This window comes from Sylvia atricapilla, chromosome 2 (genome assembly GCF_009819655.1).
Source record: "Sylvia atricapilla isolate bSylAtr1 chromosome 2, bSylAtr1.pri, whole genome shotgun sequence".
NCBI lineage: Eukaryota > Metazoa > Chordata > Aves > Passeriformes > Sylviidae > Sylvia > Sylvia atricapilla.
The window spans coordinates 102,277,377-102,295,663 of NC_089141.1; the positions used below are offsets into that span (position 1 = coordinate 102,277,377).

The 18,287-nt window shown below is 41.2% G+C and overlaps 1 long non-coding RNA gene across 1 annotated transcript; it reads left to right on the plus strand.

Annotated features, from left to right (window-relative positions):
* Positions 1-2,116, plus strand: LOC136374634 (uncharacterized). Its single transcript, XR_010745940.1, has 3 exons — positions 1-47; positions 1,090-1,229; positions 2,026-2,116. It is a non-coding gene; the product is annotated as an uncharacterized lncRNA (long non-coding RNA).
* The last annotated feature ends 16,171 nt before the right edge of the window (positions 2,117-18,287 follow it).

Genomic DNA, 18,287 nt, shown 5'->3' on the forward strand with positions numbered 1-18,287 from the left:
GGTGCAGGGATTTGCATTTTCATGCAAGCAGATGACTCCCTTTCTTGGTCAGTTTTGCTTTTTATAGCTCATTGCTTATGAACTACTGTTGTTGGTTAAATTCTGGGCTGCAAGTCTCATTTTCCTTTTTATATTGCTCTGTTTCTGTTCTGCCTGCTTTTGTTCATGACATCAGCTGTGGCTTCTGTGCTTCAAAAGAAATTGTTCACTTCTGATCTGGTTGCTTTGGTTATGGGCAATATCTCCTAAGTCAAACACCCAGAGCTGTGAGACCATCTTCTTTTCCCCTTCCCATTTTGAGCACCCCCCACACTGCTTGTATTTAATGTGGTCAAGAGAGCATGGTTAATGGACTGAGAGGGGTTAATACGTTAACACTCATGGTTTAGATTGGAGATGATGGCTTATTTTCTTAATGCTATTTGTTTTCCCTATGTATCTTAGCTTCTACTTCTAAAAAAGATCGAATTTCGGGTTCTGCTGAAGTAAAGTTGGCCACTTCACTCTGGTTCTTACTCAGCAGTTATAGTGTGTTACAAAACACACACCTAGCAACTTGGGGATAATTTTTTCTGCAGTGCCAGCTGCATTGGGAGTTGCTGAAGAACCCATACTGTATAAGCAAGGAAGCTCAAATCCTTTAGATCATCTGGCAGATGAAGTCCTGCCTGTTGTCTGCCTGGGAATTATGTTAAGGACATAAAGCTTAACCAATCATTTTCTTTGTGTCTTATCCTTTTGGTTACATGCTGCTTTCTACTAGGAAACCTCCTCTTTCCTGCTCCTTTCTCCCTTTAAAATTCCCTTATTGGAGGCCCAAATGTCAGAGTCTCCTGCCCCAGAGAACCTGGGGAAGATGGCCCTTATTGAAATGGGGGATGTCTGCCCAAATCCCCTTGTGAGATGATACCTTGTTTAGCTGCCTGCAGGAGGCCCAAGGCAGCTCTGAGCCCCCAGGTAAGTAACTGTGAGGTTAAGACGGCCTTTGCTGTCAGTATAATTATGTGTCAGAAAACCAGATGGCTTCTGGAAGCTGATAGTAGACTCAAGCTGTTCTCTGCTTTTAATATAAATTGCCCTGTTGTTTAGTGCTGGCCCAGCAGACAGCATCCCTTGGAAGGCCACAGAGAGGTGTGTGTTTTGTTCAGATCCTGAACAGCAAAAGTGGCCTGTCACATTGCAAGGCAACAACCAGCAGCAGTCAGGTGCCACAAGGAACCAGCTCTCAGGTGAGTCTCACTTCTGTCCTGTGCTACAGCTTCTTCAGCACAGCTGCATTCATGAATCCGTTGCAGAGGAATGAATTAAAATTGTTCTTGTACTGATTTTAGTGGGATTTTGAATTGCTTTTGTAGCATTAAAGAAGAGACAATGCTAGTCTTTTGCCAGCAACCCATCATCAATTTTAGTCTGTCTCTCTCTCTGAAGGAAAAGAATGCTGATAAATGGAGAGAGATTAAAAGGAATTAATTTAGATTTATCATTCTTAATTTTCTACACTTAAACGCTCTCTTTGAATGGCTCTTTTGGAGGAAGTGATCTGAATCCTTTATTAGTTTAATAGGATTTGGCTAATATTACTGACCTTATCCCATCCTCAAGCAGGATTTCCACTAACAGACTAAACAGATTTCCCTGACACTACAGCAAATCCTCTCTGTAAACAGTTGTAGCTGAGATGAGACTTGCTATCAGTACTTTTCCTCCATGTGAGTAAGCAATCCTGCTGAAACTCCCTCCCAAAGAGAGGTGAGACAATTGTGACTAAGTCTCAGCTGGCTGTTTGTTTTTTCTTTAAAATCATGTGATTAATTACTTTAAAGTTTCTTATCTTCTTTCTGTGCTCTTTCTGCTACCTGAAGCTGGATGAAGAAACCCCTGCAATTGTGTTGCACTAAAAAAATTGCAGTAACATGATTAGTATCATTAGCCTCTGAGGTTCCAGCACACTATCACTAGGCTAGAAAAAAAGGGTGAATTTGTTTGTGCCAGTTCATCCCCATTTAATTTCTTTTTATTCCACAGTCTCTCTCCAGGGATTTCAGCACCATACCATGAGAAGAAACTTAATTCTGCTAATGAAGTCAAAATCACTATATTTGAGATAATCCCCTGTTAGAGAAAAAGTAAAAAAAGGAACATTATAAAATAATTCTGTCACACCTCCACTCCACCTTTGCTTCCACATTTCTTCCCAGATGAGGAATTCACTGCAGCAGCCACAGTGTAAGTCATGTCACAGATTACAGAGTGAACCTCCCTGCGGCATGCTCAGGACTCTGCCTAAGGATAAGTGGTCCCTACAGGCTGAGCCCATCCCCTCTTACCTCCTCCAATAACCACATTACCAGCCACTGGCGTTGAAGCTTCCGGACCAACATCTGGCACGCACAGCTGTCCTGCCCCCGGAGGGACCCGTGCTGCGGGTGCCCAGCCGCAGTCACTAGATGGCACACTGAGACAGCTCACGGCGCTGCCGGCGCCCTGAGCCCTCCCCACCGCGGGGCCCTGGGATTGCAGCTTGTGCGCTTCCCGTGTATCAGTAATCCTGTAATTCTTTGTGACTCTAAACTCCATATTGAGGGCTAGCACTGTCTTCACATTTTGGTCAGACAAAACAATTCGTCTGTAGGCCTGGAAATCAAGGACACCTTACTGTCTCAGGCCCTGAAATGTATAAACAAAAATGAGTTGGGGGAGAGCAAACTGCGGATGTATGGCTTCATGACCTGAAGCTGTAATTGGAAGCTTAATCCCCGATATGCAAATGGACCAAACTTATAAAAGTGTGAAAACTCGTGACCAGTTGTCCATTTTGGGTGTAGCCTCTTGGGGAGGCTTTGTCTGCCCTTAATGTACCTGAAGGCCCTTCATTTAGTGTATCCACTTTTTATTCTCTAAATTTTGTCTGGCCTCTGTTTTAGCTAAACCCAAAAAAGGCATCAATGAAACATGCAATTCTTCCATGTGCAGGCTGGCTCCGTGTGTATCGTATTTTTATTGCAGCTTCCTGCCTTCACTGGCAGGCTTACAGTTAGTTATTAGCACACAAAGCTCAATTTCTTTGCCTTCAGTTAAGTAATATTGCCATCTTTGATTTTGGAGGATGTGTTGTTTCTGCAAGCAGTGACACGACCCTGGCTGCCACTCCACCAGCAGTCACACATCTGGAAGGTTAGGGCATTTGTGATTTATCTGGGAGGAAATAATGCATGGTGCAACCCCTCCTGGGTACTGATTTGAAAGAACAATTTTTACAGAATACTTTTACCACTTCCATCTTTTCAGTTGCAGTCCTCAACTGGACTTAAGACTGCTATTACCAATACTATAAACAGTAAGACTCAAGGCTTGTTTGCCTCTTAACCATCCCTGTGGACAAAAAATGTAAATCAAAGCAAGTGATGCATGCCATTCTCGATTCTTGCTCAGATCCTACTCTATTAGTCCTGCCAGGTGGACACTTCATCTTCTTCAGCATGCACGACTCCTGTGTGTTGCAACGATCACAAATTCAGTGAATTTGCTGCTGGTGTACCTTTTGCTTTGAATTTCATCCTTGTCAACACAAGAAACTTAATGGCATGTGAGGCTATATACACACGCAGCTCTTGAACCCTGCCCTCCATGTGGAGACATGGAGACACTGTGCCGGGACTTTGGGCTCGTTCTCCAGCTTATGTTGAAGTCCACTCCCTGCCTGGCACAAAGCAAACAACTCCTCAGGGATTCATTTTTACCGCTTGTCTGTCTGATTGTGTCTACAGTAACGGTTTAAATTGGATTAGTGGCTGTGAAGCAAACCTCCTAATGGTGTTTCTAATTATGCCTTGTGCTGCCCCAGGGGGGCTGACCTCCAAGCAATCCAGCAGGATGCCTACTGTGGGAAGCTACAGGGAAAGATGTGCTCCAGGAGCACACCTAGAGCTCCCCAGCTGCCAGCAGGCCACCCCTGCCCACAGGACCAGCCTAGAGCTAGCCCAAAATGTGAACAATTGGAAATACTGAGTCCTCAAAGCAAACCCCTGCACTGTGCAGACATAGCCCTATGGCACAACTTGAGTGGCCAAATTTACGTGGAGATACTGTTCCTGATACTTAATGTGAAATTTCTCTCAGTCTTCATGTAGGAGGAGTTCTTGAATTTGTCAGTCAGTGATCTCTATACTATGAGTTGTTTGTTGGTTCCTTTAAATTAAAGCTGGTGGAGAATTTTGCCATAGATCACTAAGAACATGCCTGTTTTGCAATACTTCTCCTCCCTCCTTTCTCCTTGCCTCTCTATGAAATACCAGTCAGGGATTTGTTCCTCAGCAGTGTTGATGGACACAGGAAAAATTCTATTTCATACAGAGAAGTAACATAACCCCCTACCCTATAGCCTATGATGCCAAGAGGTTGAAGCATTTTAAAGGCTTGCTGCAATTCGGCTTTAGGAGAATCCAGTCACACAGTGTAGCTGTTTTCAACCTTGCTGGTTTTCACCTTCCACCTTACCATTCTGGTTTGGAACAGGATGTATAAAATCCAAGCTCTGTATGCCCTCTAGTGAGAACTGATTCTTTCCTTCTTCTGATTAAAGAAGTCCTGTCAGAATGTTAATGCCCTAGTTTAATCTCTCCTTAAATATGGATAGAGAGAGCCTGTTGATACCATTTAGTCATGGAAAAAAGCTCTTCACAGCAACTCCTTCTGTTAGACAGCAATACTATCTAGTGATGCCTGTTATCCAGCTCTGTTTTAGTTGGTGGTGTATGGTAATTTTAGGCCTTGCAGTGTGACTCTGTGGCAAGAAGAAGTGAAGCAGGGGCAGAGGGAGAGGAAAGAGAGAGCCAGGACTACTGCTCACAACTGCAACCTTTCCTCAATGCGTCATTTTTCCTTGGGCACCTTCTCCTATGCTAAAAGATGGCAAGGTTTAGAAACACACATCAAGTGTTTGTATCAACTAAGACATACAGTACACAGGTACAACAAAGAAGCTACTCAGCTAAGTAGTATTCAAGTATTAACTGTGACTTAAATTCTTAAATACAGGCTACTTATTATAAGTATTACCATGCAGGTAGACAGCTATTGGTTGTGGGGGAGTATTAATTTCTATGACTCTTTGGAGAAGACCATGATCCCTTGTCTGGCCAAGCTGCTGTATGCTGAGTCTCTGCCTTCTTTTCTGAGGGTGTTGCAACTTTTGCTCCTCCTCAGTATTTTCCAGCTAACTGTTACTGCCTTTACAGTTTCACTTCTGCCTGTGAACTTACTTTCACGTGGCATTAGCCTACACTCTTTCTTGCAGCTGGACAAGAATGTTCTAAGCAAGACTCAGCCAAGGCATCACAGCTGTGCTACAGCAAAGGCAAACCTTGGGTCACAGGCAGCTGAACATCTGGGCTGCTGTTTAGCATTTGAAAGTTAGCTGCACATTTGCACCAGAGCAAAGGTAAAGGCATAATATTGCTCTTTGTGTGACACACAGACTGGTGTCATACTTATCATTAACATGGGAGGGGTAAATTATCATTAGGGCAGATTAAAACACAGGCTCTGGGTATTTTGGTACCATTATGAAGTTGAGGCTGGACAGCTCATCATGACACCAGCAGCAGATTACTTGAAGTAACTGCGGACTATATCCCAGGTGGTCTATCAGATAAACACACTGGTTTTGATTTCTGAAATAATCTAGGGATAGAAAATGTCCCATTGGCTCAGACATATTGTCCTGTGGGTTGTGTTATCACTTTAAGAAGGACCAAGTGCACCAGAATGCTTTCAGCAAGACTGTTGGTTTTGAAACAGGCTGTAACAGATCTGAACAACAAATTTTGTGGTGGAGTCTTCTGAGGAGAACAAAGAAAATATTAGAATCTACCGTTTGAAAATTCAGACAGAAAGGAAGAAGACCAAGCTTTTTGGACAACAGAGCAGAAAAACTCTCGGATAACTGAAAGAAGCACTTACAGACCAGAAGCTACACATGCAGAGAATGAAAAATGTGATCTTTGTGGAGCAGCTGGAAAAAAAAAATCTTTGATTTGCTGGTTAATCAGAATGTACTGAAGAGAAATCAATTTAAGGATAATCTCATTTGCTATTTATTTCTGGCTCATATTTCCACAGGCCTGGATATATGCATTTCATCAGTCATCTACTCTGAAGAGGAATGGCATAAATTTCAACACATCTGCTATTTTTGCCTGCAAAATATTCAAAATTGTTTCTGCAGAAGCTATGGGCAGCAGTGGGGGACATTTATTTAAAGAAACTTGGAACAATGGATCACTAGCGATTAAAATAAAAATGGAAATTACATTCTGGATGCAGGAGGCAAATGAGTATTGCATTTACAATACTCTGGCATTTAGCATGTATGAACCATCTTTGAATAGTTGCATTTTGGAAATTTTGAAACCTGGTTGTCTTTTGAAAAATGCAGATTCAAGCTTCTCATTTCATGCTAATGTGAAGAGGTGAAGGAGAATACCAGTTTGTTGAAACAAGTGAATTAGCATGTGAATGGGGCATTGGACTTCTCCCTCTTGAAACGGTGGCTTTCAAAATACAAAGTAGGATTTAAATCTCACACTGTGATTTTTCTCTTTTCAGATCCCCAAATCATTTTACTTGTAGCGCATTAATAGGCTTTGAGCCTGTACCCCATCGACTAGAGGTGCTGTCGTTTTTACCAATAGCCATAATCTACAAATCTAGCAGTCAATGAAACCTGTTTTCTCTCCCCCTTCCTAATTCTTCTTTTGGATCTCACTTTCAGTTTTCAGGACTGATGGTTATGAAAACACTTGCAAAGTAGGAATGTGAAAGGCAGGTCAGCCTGGATTCTCTCCCTCATCAGATCCTTCTTTTTTCCGAGGACTGCACTGTCAGCCTTGCCAGCGAGGTTTGCCTTCAGTGCTGATGTACTCTTTGCAAATATAACAGGCTTGCTGCAGGATATTGCTGAGGAAGCTCGACTGCAGTGACACAGGAGAATTAGTGCTGCTAAAGGGAAGAGACTTGGAGAGGTAGTTTCGGAAATGTTTCCAGCACTCGAGTGACAAAAATCTCACAGCTCAAACAGCTTAATCCCATACTGCAACAAGTCAAGCTACCTTCAGCAGAGACTATGACATTTTTTGCTCAGGTGAAGTAAAAACTCAGGAATCTCTGCTGCGAATGAAATTCCCCAATGAAGTGAAGTTTTGCCTTCCAAGATCCTCTCCTCCCTCTTCCTCACCTTCTTTCCCCCAAATTAGCCATGGTAACCTGTCCTGTTTTTCAAATACCTGCTTGTATTTGTGCAATGAAGTGCACATTCGCTTTCCTTCATTGCATTTTACTTGCCTCTGATTAATGATTAAAGCGAAGCAAAACCATTGTAGCTGGTTCTACGTGCCTCCGTTAGGAGCGAAGGGAGCTTGCAGCAAGTTTGCTCTGGTGTCATGACACCAGAGCCTCTGGGCTGCTCTCAAGCCAAGTCCTGCAAATATCACTTGGCAAGATGATCCCTGCCTCGCCCAGCCTGCTTTTATTTGCAATTACATTCACACTACTTGTAATGCAACATCAGATTTGACAATAACATGGAGATGCTTCGGTTTTAGTTCTCTTATTTGTTTGGGGTAATCTTTGTCTTCCTCTTATGAAGTAACACTAGTCTCCAAGCTCTGTAGCAATGGGATGTGCCCACTGCAATCTCAGAGAGTGGTGGCTAAGCTCTGTTGCTGTTAGGGACACGAAAGAATGAAGCAGGCAGCAGAAAGGTCAGCAGGGAAGTCTCCCTACTTTATTTTTCTGACTCCATCTTATGTACACTTTGACAAGCAGGCCAAAGATTGGCTACACAGGTAGCCACCTCTTCGACCTCGTTGGTGAACATCACCATCAATCATCTTTCTCCTCCCAGAGGAGAAAGATGTAAACAAAATAAATAAATTCTAAAGATATACAGTTTTCTTAAAGCTGCATGAGAACAAAATGCAAACAGTGAAAAGCAAGCAAACCTGAGGCGACAAACCTCCACTTGTGCTACACTGCCAGTTGGAAAGGTAACAGGAAGTACAGTTACATCAGGCTGCTTTAAAGGCTATAAAACTCTTCTTTCTTGTGGCAATGCCAGTGTTTGCCGTTCTGACTAAATGACTGACTCTTTGATGCAATAGCTGCTTTGCTCCATAGGGGGAAGGTAAGTCACTCAATAAAACAAGTGTTTACAGTCATAAGATTACAAAGGTTGTTTATTTTTGTTTGTTTTTAAAATGGATGTGTACTTGTCTTGATTGCTCTACTGTGCAATAAAGGGCTTCTAATCAGTTCAGTGAAAACCTTGATTCATACAGGATTGGTGCTGATGCTGTCTTGTATTGAGATGTAATGTCTCCCAAAAGGATTTATCATAAGACACCTATAATCTTCTCAAGAGAAGGAAATTTAGGTGGTAGCTGGTGGAAAAGACAATGCCATTTTTCAGTTGAAGTCACTCTGACTGTCCTTTGAAGGTAGTAGCTGGTTTTCACATTCCTAAATCTGCTTTACATTTTCCTGATTTCAATGAACTCAATGTCTGCAATGGAGAATCAGAGAGCTATTGCTGTATTTACAGTAGATGAGATCCTATAACAATAGCTGAACAAGTCTCATGCTGAAAGGAGTGGCTCTACAACCCCTCTGGTTCCTTTGCAGCTCTAGAGAGAATCTGTAACTTCTCTCCATTGTTTTGATAACGAGCAGAAGTAGGACCACTTGTCACTTTCTGCACTCCCTAAGATGGCGCAGCCTGAGGCTGGGTTAATGCCTCAGCTGGGCAAGGAAACATGCCCGGGAAAGGGATTGGAGAACATTGGGCAGCCCCTTGCTGCAGTTGAAGTGCTTGTGGCAAGGTGTGAACATCAACTGTTCTTTCCATTTGTTGGACCTGAGGCTGAAAATTAGCTGGCATTGCAAAGTCCAGCCATTGCAGACAGCACACCAGGACAACTCAGGACTGGCTTATCCAAAGCCATTAACTGCTGAGTGCCCTTCGATTCTTAAGCCTTAGCATCAGCAAGACAGCTGAGTGACTTCTGGCTGGGGTCAGAATGCAGACTCTCTCTCAGAGCTGTCTCAGCTTCTTAGCTTCCTTGAAATAGTTTCCCAAGAGAGGTATTAATCTGTTTTTATATATCATGAATGCTATTCTTAGGAGCTACCTTTGATTTGTTCAGTGTGGCAAGGCAGAATACAGAGCTGTATTGAGCCGAATGTTTTAAAAGCACTATTCCTTCACACATTGCAAGCACACATCCTTATACAGACATGCCTCACATTTGTCTTTGTCTCTATGTGAACCTACATCAAGGCATAAAGTTTGAGTGGAATGTCTGTGTTTTACTAAAAGAAAAAGAAGCCTCTGTGATATCACATATATGGCCAGTGTATTGGGTTTGCATGGCAAGGATTTTGTAGTGGGAGGTCTGCTGTGAGCTTCTGCTAGAAAAGGCCACGAGAATCTTCCTCCATGTCCAGCAGAGCCAGGGCCAGCCAGCTCCAGGATGAGCCCATCAGCAGTACTGGGAGTGTCACTGAGGTAACATTTGTAAGAACAGGGGAAAAAACCTGCTCTGGGAACAGCCTTCTATTCCAAACATAAGCAATTGCAGATGGAGGAAGGAGTACGAGTATGTGAGAGAAACAGCCCTGCCTCTGCAGACCACGGTGAGTCAGCTATCCCCCTTTAGCCTATGGAACACCATGCTTGAGCAGAGATACACCTGCAGGATCCCTTGCTGGAGCAGGTCGATGCCCAAAGAAGGCTGTGACCCTGTGGGAAGCTGGCCCTGGAGCAGGCTTCTGGCAGATTCTGTGGAGAGCAAAACCTGCACTGGAGCAGGTTTGCTGGCAGGATTTGTGATCGCTTGGGGGATCCACAATGGAGCAGCCTGTTCCTGACAGACTGAACCCTGTGGAAGGGACCCATGCTGGAGCAGTTGGTGAGGAACTGGAGCCCATGGAAAAGACTCACATCGGAGAAATTCATGGAGGACTGTTTCCTGTGGGAGTGACCCCAGACTGGAGCAGGGGAAGAGTCTGAGGAAGAAGGAGTGGCAGAGACAAGGTGTCTCTGAACTGACTGCAGCCCCCTTTCCCTGACCCCCTGACCTTGGAGAGGAGGGTAGAGAATTTGAGAGTAAAGATGATATCCACAAGAGGGGAGAGTGTGTGGGGTGAAGGTGTTTCTGCAGAGAGAAGTCCAGCTCAAATTTGACACTTTACTTTATCTGGAAATGTGAGACTCAATAGTTGTGCTCCACCATGAGCAATAACTGTAGCACACCCAAGAAAGAGTCCCTTTGAGGTATAGGGTAGAGATATCTGGCCTTGATTATGATGCAGGTTCAGCCATGAGTGCACCTGATAGACCCTCTTTTCCTTTCCTCTCACTTAGAAAAGTCATCTTGTATTTAATTCCCATTCATTATGCATGTGTAAGATCAAACTACCAGAAGTCAATACTCGTCAAATGGTTAAGAGCTGGCAAACATCTGTTGAACGTAACTGGAAATGGCTTCTAAAGGCAAGCATTCAGCAACATTAAAGATAAAAATTATCTGTGCTCTTCATTCTGCTTTTCAGTGTGTCCATCACACAGCACTCCAAGCTTCAGCTGAGAAGAAAGGCATTGAACTACACAAATGTGGTAATATTGTTGCTCATTCGAGTGTGACAACCTCTTGTTTAGCATTCAGTTGCTTAATGAAGTGTAAAGATGACTTTGGATCATCAGTAATTCCATTCTTATCCACATCCACGTCGATATCCTTATCTAATCTTTCAAAGCTAATCCATCCTACAACAAACTTGCAGGCCTGAGTAATGTTGCAACATGGAGAAAGTAAAACTTCCAGGTTGTCAGGAATCTGCACAGAACCCATTTTTCACCTAAGAAGAGCATTTTATTACTCCTGTTATCTCAAAGCACTCATCTGGAAGCAAACACCACAGCCTAAGTTTTCTTCCCACCCATGAAGTCGTTGTGCTATGCTTTCCCACAGATCATCAAAATAATTTACATAATAATTTGCATAATAGGATGCATGTTATGTTTTGTAGGTAGAACAGTTGAAAAAACTATCTATTTGTTTATCTTGCTAAATTACAGTATTTTTCAGTCATCACCTTTAAGGAGGCTCTGCATAGAGAAACAGGATATTTTGTCAAATGATGCTTCTGGAGAAGTCACCAGCTGTTGGCAGCAGGCCTTCAAGGCTATTTGAAGAAGCCTGAATGGAGCCTACTGCATTTCCCAGGATCGGGTGCATGGAAATGCCACATGAACATGATGCATTTAATTCTCCATTGGACTGTGTACTTAAAGACAAATTAAAATAGATTCCTGTTTGGCATCAGTATTGAGCTCCACTAAAGGCACTATTTTCATGCAATTGAAAAACCACAATTGCATCCTGATGTGATTCTGCCTTGTTAAGAGAAACTGGAAAATAGGGTCATGATGCAAGAACTCCTGTACAATACCTAGTAGAAAAGCTTCTCTCTAACCCAAAACTAGTGCTATCATAACCCTGACAAGTTTTCTGTTTAGCTTAGGGCTAATCTGCTATGTCAGTGTACATGGACATAACACTCTGTTTGCCTATTTCCTCATCTAGACCAGTCTACAAACTACAGTGTGCACATTATTACAGAAAATCAAGCAAAATATGTATTGTTGTTTACAGGGAAGAGAAACCCCAGAATCCAGCAAAAAACAGTATCAGCAACAGGTATATATTTCAGATCCAGGATGTCACAAATAGATTAAACATAACGTTTAACTTGAGCTATGTTAACTAGCTCATTTTCCTTTCTGTGCACTTTCAAGTCAGTACCAAATAAAAGGAGTATATGCAAATGGGAGTGATAAAAGCTTATTGGTTGAACAAGTGGAGGAAAATGTTTTAACAAAAAAATTGGAGAAACTACAATAATTTGTTTAAACTTTACATGTTCTTAAATAAAAACTAAAATGCTCACCAATTCATGTGTAAATCTACTGAGTGAAAAAGCCCAATGAACAGTAAGAACTGTAGGTTAATAAAACATATCAGGTCAGACAAATGTGATACCCAAACCCACTGCAATTGCCTATGTGTTATATAAAAGTATTCTAGTGCATGTAATGCTTATTGATTTCAGAAAAGTGCTTGATATGATACTGAATTATAAAACTTCTAGCATTTAGTGCATGAGATACAAAGAAATATAATGGGGTAAAAAGGAGATTGATCAATGCACAGGAACAAAGTGATGCATCACTGTTCTCTAAGGGCAGAGTTGCTATTGGAGCAGTGGCTCTTCTCAACACATTTTCTACTGCCAAGATCTGGAAGAGGAGGCAGTCAGAAAATGCACTTGTACTTCCCTAATATTGTTTAGTTGGTTGGTTTTTGAGAGGAAAATGGCTGATGATTCATTACAAAGTGTGTACTAGGACTCAGATTTTTTTTTTTTTTTTTTATTATTATTAGCTTGTCTCTTGGCACACAGGTTCCTCTGGAAAGTGCAGCTCAGGAGCAGGAATTATACTCTGAAGGATTTTTAACATTGTGACAAGCATGACAGCTCTTCTTCCCAGTTGTTACAGGAGCTGAACTTTTATGCTGTTTTATTTAAGAAATCCAATGAAAGTGGTGGATTCTCAAAGAATGTTTTGATATTTCTATAAAAACTGTGGTGTTTCCTGAAAGCTTTAGTTCTCACCTCATGGGTTGCAGTGAAATCAAAAAAAACTCAGTTTCAAGACAATCTATATGTCAGAGGTGTGAAAGTCCTGGGAAGCCTGCTTATTCAATCTTTCAGCCTCCTAGATAGGGTGTCAAATGCCAGCAGAGATGGGAACAACTTCCTGTGAGATTATGGTGTTTTTCAAACAAAAAGACTGGTTTCTTCTTGAAGATTTCAGTGCATGGAAAACAAATCTGCTATGCAAAATGAACAAAAAGTGCATTTCTATCTCCATGTGAAAAATTTCAGAGAAAGGTGACAGAATCCTGCTCCCTCAAATGGCAGATTTTATTCCATTTATCCACAGATATGAGAACTTCTCCTGCTGCATGATAAACTTCATGCAGCAAGGTCAACTCCTTTTCAGCTTTTTCCTCACAAGACCCCTGCAAATTTCAGTTTTGCAAACAAAACAATGCTGAGATTATATTCTCCAAAGTTGAAGTATGTCAGGCTGTGGTTATGGTTATTGAGTCTGAAATAAAGTTTTGAGTTTTCCCCTGGAAGACTCCCTAGGAAGGGAAGGGAAGGGAAGGGAAGGGAAGGGAAGGGAAGGGAAGGGAAGGGAAGGGAAGGGAAGGGAAGGGAAGGGAAGGGAAGGGAAGGGAAGGGAAGGGAAGGGAAGGGAAGGGAAGGGAAGGGAAGGGAAGGGAAGGGAATAGATTCTTTCACAGACACTCCTCTCTCCTACTACTGCCAAACTTGCTCTGTTCTTCTCAAAGTATATTGTCAATTTTAAAGGACTTAGTACACACCCCAAAGTTGTGTTTCTTGTGTACCAGTGACTCTTCCTCAGCTAGTGTTCTTTCAAGCTGTTTCTGGAAAAGAAGGCAAATGGTAAATCTTTGATAGAAGTGCACTTGTAGGTACCTGTAGCTACTTTAGGACTGCTGGTTAGGTACAGTTTTGCACATTTTAGATGCAAGTTAGGACCTTGCTGTGAGGTTTTTCGTATGTTTGAATGGTAAAGGAAGCACCAAGACAGTCTTATAGGGGTTGCTCTGGTGTAGTTCTGTGCCACCCAGTCATAGCACTGCCTCACTGCTTCCAATCACTGTCTTATGGAAAAGGCAGGACAAAATACCGTGACAATAAGGATACTACTAAATTCTTTTTCCCTGCATTTACTCTCAGTTATCTCAGTGGCAAGAGTTTTCTTTCCTGCATGCCTTAACAATTTCAATAGAAAATAAGCTATTAGAGAGTAATGTAGGTCTGTCCATTAATGCTGGACACACAGTTGGTGTCTTCTGACAGAGACCCAACATCGGCTCTATGGTGGCATCAGCTTTAGTTTAAAGCAAATTACAGAGGACAAGTCTGCAATTGAAGAAATTGTGCAATTCATAATCTAAAAAAAAATCTAACACCTCTGAACCAGATAAACCTTTTGATAAGCCATGGTATTTTTGGTTGCAAAGAGAGTCAAGACTTTCTTCAACTTCCCAGCTCTTAGATTTGCTGAGTGCAATCTTTGATAGTTCCAGATGTTCCTTTAGGAAGTCTGCTGAACTCTGCTGGTCATCTAACTAGGGTGAGAAACGCTACCATGCAGTGACTACCAGCTTTTGCTGGCAAAAAACTGGTAAAAAATTTTTTTCTTGGGCAATAGACAAGAATGGCTGAAAATGTAGATTATGGTAGCAACAAGGTACAATACTACAAATATATTCCCAAATGAAAGAACTATCTGAACAGTGTGAGTAACAGTCCTTTCACAGTTACCCACTGGAGTGCACATATACTAAGAAGTGATAAATTATTAAAAATAAAACCAGATCATTTTTGAAGTTCAGGAAAGCTTCAGCAAAGAGCCTTATCCCTTTCTCACTCCATGTATTCCCAGTGTGGCTTTGATTGACTACTTGAATCTACCCTTGAGAGCATATTATGGTAGGAAAATACAGTGGGGTTATTGACAAATATTAGTACTATGAAGAGCAGAAATTTGTATGAAACATCACCCTATACTAGTTTTCCCTGTTCTGTGCTGGTTTTTCTTGTCATCTTGTAAGAGGTACTTTGGGACTATAATTTTCTGCGTAAATTTTCTCCAAATAACTGTTATTGGTTATTATTATTGGTCCTGTTTCAGTTGTACTATCCCCATTCTCAATGAGTGCTTCTGAACTTTAAGAAATAGGGGTTACATTAACTTCAGTATAGGTTTATATTTTTGTAAAAAAATTACAGTGAATTCTACAAAGTCAAAGTGTCTAGCAAACACTAATAACCGTGTTTTCTTGGTTTACAGTTTAGCATTCCTTTACCCTTCCTCTGACATCCATACAAAGGAGTTCATTATGCTGAATCTCCTGCAGCTAATTTAAAGACCTACTATGTATTCTGCAGTGAAATAAAACAAGCTTTGTTAAGGAGACTAGAACTCTGGTGTTTTAAAGGTCTGAAATTTTCACTGTGGATAAATGTTAATTGAGTGAAATACTACATGCAAAAGCTTTGATCCCTGAAAACAAGCGCATATAATATAAAGGTCCAGAAAGAACAAGATCTGTAAATGTAACAAAAATGTATCTTTTCAAATCTCCAGACCAAGTTTAGCTACAAATTTCTGTAGGAGTGAACTTCTAATTTTAACTAAGTGCTAAGAAAATTCAAACTCAGGGAGAACTTTATTTTCTGGTAACTTAATTTTCTAGTTACAAGTCATAGAAAGGTCTCTTATTTATTGCCCTGGATGCATGGAATTAATATATAAAGAGAAGTCCCATACAAGGAGCAGCAAAGGCTCTTCCATGTGCACTCTGGCATTAGGGTACACAGTCACTTCCCTCCCATCATAGCTAAAACACAAACCCAGGGGAGGCCAAATTTTAAGTACTGGCACTGAATCCAGTGGTCAACAATCAGTGCTTGAAATTTCTGAGGGTAGGAAACACGAAAAAGCTTTGCTTCTGCAAATATTCTCTACATCAATTCCTCTGTTTTAGGGAATCACTCTGCAGCAAAGCCTGATATTGCTGCTTTCCCTTCTCTAAGTTTCTGTGGTTTGTGAGTCAGAAACATTGGTTTTATACAACCTGCAACACAGAAATCCAGGAAAAATTATTAAGGCAAGATTGTTTACTCAGATCTAATTATCCATCTCCTTTGTCACAGTGCTGGCCCAACAAAAACTGATTCTATGACGTATCTGGGGCTCCCTGAGAGCAAGCCAGGGGCAGTGGGGCTGGGTGGGGCTCTCTGGGCCAGGACATCACAGGCACCTTGTCCTCAGTGCAGGGTTCTGGCAAGTGTCCATACCAAGACCCTAATTCCCTTAGAGGTGCTGAGGTCTCCAGTTGCCTGTGTGCTCACAGATTTTAACTGAGCAAAGGACTAAGTTGTTCTGGCTACTAAATGGCCATGTAAAAGTGGGTCATCTTTGACCCCTTGGTTAATTCCAGTTACTCCAGATTTGAATCTAACTGGAAAATACAAAATTAATACCCTCAGTAAAAGAGAGATGATAAAAACACCAGAGTTAAAATTACATTTTCTTAAGGTGTACATAATTCCTTTCCTGTATGCCTGTAGAAGTTTTTTAACATATAGATAAAGATGCAGGGCGCTCCCACAGAATGAGTTCAGGGAACTTTTCTGCACCTGTTGTGTTCTGAAACATATAAAGAAGGCAGCTATGAGGTATGAGGAATCCAAATGATCCAAAAAGCAAAACTCAGCTTATCATTTAATCCTATTGGTCCCATGACATTTTGTATTTTGCATTTTGCATGATTTATGCCACTAGCTTCTCTTTATTTAGGCAGATTGTTTAAGAACTAGGTTTATATACATGCTTGCTGCTGTCTTGCATTTGTAAAACTACAGCCTTTCCCATGTGCATTTTATGTTCTCTCAAGCAAATCTTGCAGTCTTCTTAAGCACAAGGCCATGAAGAGCTGCTGGGTGGGTGTGGGATTTGAATGTCTCCAAAGTGTGTGTTTGAACAGTTTTTGGAGAATTCGATCTGTTGATTATGTCATCAATTTCTCCAGAGTTGAGAGAAGCTACTGGGAGTCTGTTTGACGAGAAGAGCACACCTCTGTTTTTCAGTGACTCTGTGTGTGTTCTCGTGGTTTTAGTCTGTATCACCATAGACAAAAACAATTTCAATTTTTTCACATGGGTTGGCTAGTACAGGTATAAGAAATTTCAAGAAAAATGATGCTGTGATGCTTTATATTGCAAAAATGATTTTGTGTTTAGAAAGACAACTCAGTAATTAACTTTTGATTTGCTACTTTTTGAAGCTGAAGTTGCATTCGAATTACTTCAAAATATGAAAGGTACTAAAAATCAAATGGCTTAAATGTTGATAATGAATCATCCTTTCAAGTTGCTAATTTCATCTTAATGTGGGAAATGTTTTTCTGTCTTTAACAAAAAAAAAAAAGATAAAAAAGATTGTTTTCTGCCAGATAATTCTGCAACTGATTTCAAAATTATGCTTTAAATGAATCACAATCAAATCCTGATGAGTATATAATAAAAGTTTTAAAACACTTTACCTCACCTGCCAAAAAAGCTTCAGAATTACAGTAGATGCTTCATTTTGTCAGTCTTGATTACATGACATGCCTCTTCAAGCCAGTCATTCCTATAAGCTGCAACTGAAGTGATTTTAAAATGCTTTCCAGTTATTTTGTACATTAGGTCAGGATTTCTCTGTCTCAAATTCTGTAAGGACAATCATGACAGAAAGGATGGAGAGAGACTTCCAGTAACTAAAGAGTACTGGTTTCTTTTGCAAGTCAAAATAGAGTAATGCTATCTTGTACCTGCTGAAGTTCACATTGAATTCACTGGAGAAAAATAAGGAGTTGGTCACCAGTTATTTGTCGAAATGTACTGAAACCAAACCACAGCAAAAACCAGTCAGTGATGCATTCAGTGATACATCTTGATTCTCCGATACCTGGCTTCACTTTTGAGTCTAGTAATCAAAATTAATTTAAATTGTATTCAGATGCTTTCTCAGATAAAAATGAGACTTTTTCAGAAAATTTCAACTACTATCACACGTAGTGAACTTTGTTCTGCCAGCCTCACTCTCGCTGTATAGCCCACTGGATACCCGAGGGCTGTATTTTGGCTGGAGGCAGGCTGGGCAGGCAGGCACCCTATGGACCAGGTGAGACATGTTAACTGGTCCATACAAAACCTGAACAGAGGGTGCAGCCAGCTGGGCATCGGGCTCTTCTCCCAGGAAACCAGCAACAGGACATGAGGACATGGTCTTAAACTGCCACGGGAGGGTTAGGCTGGACATTAGGAGGAATTTCTTCACAGCAGGGGTGATTAGATAATGGAGTGGACTGCCAAAGTGTTCCAAAATGAGGAATATGTAAAATTTGCTCAAGAAAGGATGTTCCTTGATGTTTGATCTCTGTATATGTTCAAGCTTAATCAACAAGGAGGAGATTTAATCTGTGAAACATAGCAGTAAGCAAGTAAGCTCTAAGTGATGTCCAGCTGTCAGCAAAATAACTTGTTGGTAGAATTGCCTTGTTAAGGTATAGGGCTTGACA